The sequence below is a fragment of the Fukomys damarensis genome, unplaced genomic scaffold (assembly GCF_012274545.1).
Source record: "Fukomys damarensis isolate Sample0158 unplaced genomic scaffold, DMR_v1.0_HiC HiC_scaffold_30, whole genome shotgun sequence".
NCBI lineage: Eukaryota > Metazoa > Chordata > Mammalia > Rodentia > Bathyergidae > Fukomys > Fukomys damarensis.
Window position 1 is genome coordinate 35401252 of NW_022900942.1, and position 4462 is coordinate 35405713.

Sequence of the window (4462 nt, forward strand, 5' to 3'; positions counted from 1 at the left end):
GCCAGATATAGAATAAAGCCACAAAAGCATAAACTGGCCTCGGCTGGGGAAATGATTCTGGCATGAGACACTGCACACACAGAGAGCAGGTGGGCACCTCTCCCGGTGTGCAGGCTTCAGCTTTGCAGGGTGACAGAGTGCTGGGTGTGCACCAGGACCAATGCATGCCTTCCTTCATTTGTCTTTTGCTTTGATCAGGCGGATTTTCCTGGAACTACAATCAGCTTATATTTCTAATTCCAAGAAGACCAAGACCAAGGGTTACTCAGCATTTAGCATTTCCAAATTAAAGTACAGGTTGCAAGGAGATATAGGAGGCAGTGTCAAGTAGCACTTAAAACCAAAAATCAATGGTTATGTTTTATTTTAAGATGATTACCTCATCAGAAGTGTTTTCAGAGCTATACTATTTCGGTTGAAATGACCATTAAATAGCAAGCTTCAGAATGGATTGAGTTAAAATTTTTTCATGTTTTCTACAGGTAGTATTCAAATATGATCAAAGTTGTGAGTGATTAAGATTTGATAAACATTAGATTGACCTTTTCAGATTTGCTGAGCCACACTTTTTTCCTGAAGACACAAACCGATAGTCCAATATTCTCATAACAAAAACTAACACTGAAATACAGAGAAGCCCTCCCCAGAATCCATTGCTTTTTCTCTTTCCTATTTCCAAAATCTTGTGTGGTCTCTGTTCATATTTTCAGCTGATTTTTTTTTCTTTAAGGATGTTTTGGGAGACAGGGATGAAGCATGAGCTTTCCAAAAGGAGCCATGTTTTGAGAAACCCAACTGTCCCCTCTATTCTCACAGGGGCCCTGTGTGCCTTAGCATCAGCCCTCCCTCCCTCCCTCCCTCTGTGCCTGCTTCTCCCCCAGCATCTGTTCATCTTTTATTCTGGGAGCCAATGGCGGGTCCATCTTTGGCAAATGGTACTTCCAGAGGAGGTTTTCATCATCACAGGCTGCTAGGTCAGGCAGCTCTAGAGAGAAAAAAGGTACTTATACAAGGCCATTCTTTAAAAAAAAATTTTTTTTTAATTAGTACGTGTTATCGCTTCTCAGCCTTTTGGCTAAGCTCAAGTGTATTAGTACATGTTGCAGTACATGGTGCTTATACTCATCTTAGGGATAGGTATATGTACTTAACATATCTTAATTCTTTTATTGTCCTTCTTTCCCCCTCCCTCTCTACTCCTTCCATCTCTGGATCCCTTTCCCATTTGTAAAAGATCTATCTCCCTGTTTTCTGTTGTCTATCTTCTATCTTTTTTTTTTCTTTTTTTTTTTTTTTTTTTTTTTTTTTTTTTTTTTGAGACAGGGTCTCACTATGTAGTGGAAACTGACCTGGAACTCACTATGTAGCCCAAGCTGGTGTCGAACTCACAGCGATCCTCCTGCCTCAGCCACCCAAGTACTGGGATTACAGCCATGTGCCACCATACCCAGCTTCTGTTTTCTTAAAAGTGTCTATACTTTGGGGTTCTCATATGAGAAGTTATGTAATATTTAAACTTGTATGTCTGACTTATTTCATGTAATATTATAGTCTCCAGGTGCAACCATTTTCCTACAAATGACTCAAATGTGTTCTTCTTTATGACAGAGTAGTACTCCACTATGAGTAAATGTCACACTTCTTTGTCCATTCATCTATTGATAGATACATAAGGCTCCTCCCAAGCTTTAACTATTATGAATTGTGTTGACATAAACATAAAATTCTTGATGGTTAACCTCAGGAGATGGTCTGTGTTCCTTCAGAGCCAGTCTCTATCAGCTCCCTGACAAGAAAGCACACAAGTGAGGAAGCTGGATCTGGAAAAGGATCCTAAGAAAGATTCCTCTTGCCTACCTCAAGCCACCATGTACTTCTACCACACGAATGTGCTTCAGCCTGGTGAGCTCCTGTTTCTCAAGTACCTGCAGTTCCTGTGCATTTCCTTGCCCAGTCCAGTGACCTGTTCATCACATCCACCTCACTTGACCTTTGGTTCTGTGAGGACTGCTCTCGTCTCGACACCACTGAATCTCCAGCACTTGAACTGTGGTGGGCCTGTGGTCATTAAGACAAGGGAGGAAAGAGAGTGGGATATCACAGAAACCCTATCTTTCTGCACATTCTTCTCCCCTGCAGCTCTCTCTCTATATCCTCCTTTTAAATTTCAACTTTTAATTTTTTAAACGTTTGAAGAGGTGGATCCTATTATGTTGCCCCAGTTGGCTTTGAACTCCTGGACTCGAGTGATCTTCCTGCCTTGCCTACTGAGTAGCTGAAATTATAAGTGCAAACGCACTGTACCCAGGAGCCTCATCTGGTGCCCCTGCTTCCCCAGCTCTGCTCATGGGCCATCCCTCCCTAGAATCTCAAGTTCCTCTGTGCCTTTGAACATGGCACTCCCTCCACCAACGTACACAGCCTTTCCTTGCCCACCTGCAGGTGACCCTTCCAGTCCCCAACTCCAGGAGAGGTTTCCTCGTTGAGGACTCTCAGCACTCTGCCAAGATTTTGAGGACAGTCGTGCTGTGTGCAAATGATTTGTGTCCACGTCTGCCTTCCCTGTGTCTTGTGAACTCCACAAGAGCAGACTGTGCTGTAATCACCTTTATTCTTAGCTACTGGCACAGGATGCTCAGTGGATGCTGGAAAGTATGATAAATGGGTACACAAATGTATGTTGAATGCAAGAATAAAAAGATACATGAATGAATGGATGAATGAATGAGTGAACAGATGCAGCCAATCCCACCCCACATCATGGCCAACATTCTTGCTTCCCAGGTGGGGCCAGCACACCCACACATCGTGCACTCACCTCAACTGCATCAACACTGGTGGTTACTCCATTCCAGCCCACTGAGGGGTCCTGAGAGAGGCCAGAGCACACTCAAGTCCAGAGCATGGGATTTAAAGGCCAAGAAACTTACTAGGTTTGAATCCCTGCTCTGCCCCCTACAAGCTGTGAGATCTTGGACAAGTGGCTTGATCTTTCTGATCCAGTTTCCTCACCTGTAAAACGGGAATGGGAATGTTGATATCCACCTACAGTGGATGAAATAAGGCAATGGTGGTGTGCTGAAGAATGTGAGCCCTAGTGGACATCTAGTATAGACAAACACTGAATAAACATTGGATGGATGGATGGAGGGATGGACAGATGGGTGGATGGATAATTGACCTTTACTGAACTGGCTTCCATTCAGAGGCTTTCTCTTGAGCCCACTCTTCTCTTCACCTTGTTCTAAAGGGAGACTTCTCTTTTCTGTTGGCATCCAGGAAGGGGCAGTCCTCTACCATGAGGTGTCTATACCCTTCTGTCTCCTCATTGACCTCTCCTCTTCCTAACCTGTGTCCTCACCAAATAGGAGTCTACATCCTCTGCCCCTGGGTTACTTTTCAGTCAGCTCTCACCAGTTGGGTGGCAGAATTCAGAGGAGGACCCCATGAAGGCCTTTCTGGGAGGACCCCATGAAGGCCTGCCGCATTAAATGGAATTTTCCCCTCCCCATTACTGAGTCATTCTTCGGGCCAGCGTGCGGACACCCATGAAGTCCTTTCCTATCTATTAAATGCTGGATAGCCACAGCCCTATCCACACTGCCTCTTACTTCACCTTGTCTTCCAGCTGTCACCTCTTTACCTTGCTGGAAGCCCCTCACCCTATGAGGGCCCTACAAGAACTTCCATGATTGGAATTTTCTGTGCTATCTCCAAGCTCAGTCCTTGTTTCCAACCATCTCCAGCCACCTTGACCTCCTTACTGCTCCCCAAACACACTGGTCACTCTCCTGCCTTGCGTCCTCTGCCTTTGATGGCAGAGGGCTTTTTTCCTCAGATATCTACATAGCCTGCTCCTGCCCTTGCTTCAATGTTACTGCCTCAATGAGTCCTTCAGTGACCACCAGTCTACCATCTACACCCCATCACTATGACACCCCATAACTTACTTTCCTGTTCTGCATGTACTTCCCACAACTTTTTTATTGTCTGTGCATGTGTGTGTGTGTGTGTGTGTGTGTGTGTGTGTGTCCATGCATCCTCTCACACTGGAATAACAGCTTTCCGACAAAAGGGACTTGCTAGGCTTAGCTATCACTGTGTCCTCAGCACTTGGAACAATATCTGTCCCACATTAGGTGCTGCAAGTATTTGCTGAACACATGGGTAGACAAACAAGTGTGCTGGTGAGTAGCTGAGCCAGTGCTGACTGATGATGAGTTACTTCTGGGCTCAAGCTTGTCCTGCTGCCCAGAAGGAGTCATATGGCTATCAGGCCCTGTTTCAGAAAGTGCAGCTCCTGCAGGATGTTGATCCCTGGTCCATAGGGTGTCCAGGAGGCAGCGGCTGCTGTGCCTCTGAGTCCACCTTCCTTCCCTTCCAGAGTGCCCCCAAGTCCTCTATCTCCCAGGAGCCATGGCCCCTGGTGACTATGCTTCAAGGTCTCTTGCTGCTCTGGAAC

The 4462-nt window shown here is 45.6% G+C and overlaps 1 long non-coding RNA gene across 1 annotated transcript; it reads right to left on the reverse strand.

The window, feature by feature from the left end:
- Positions 1–561: 561 nt before the first annotated feature.
- On the reverse strand, positions 562–4462 carry LOC104860481. The gene is made up of 3 exons (XR_779704.2): positions 2819–4462; positions 1926–2058; positions 562–985 (listed from the first exon to the last, which is right to left on the reverse strand). It is a non-coding gene; the product is annotated as an uncharacterized LOC104860481 (long non-coding RNA).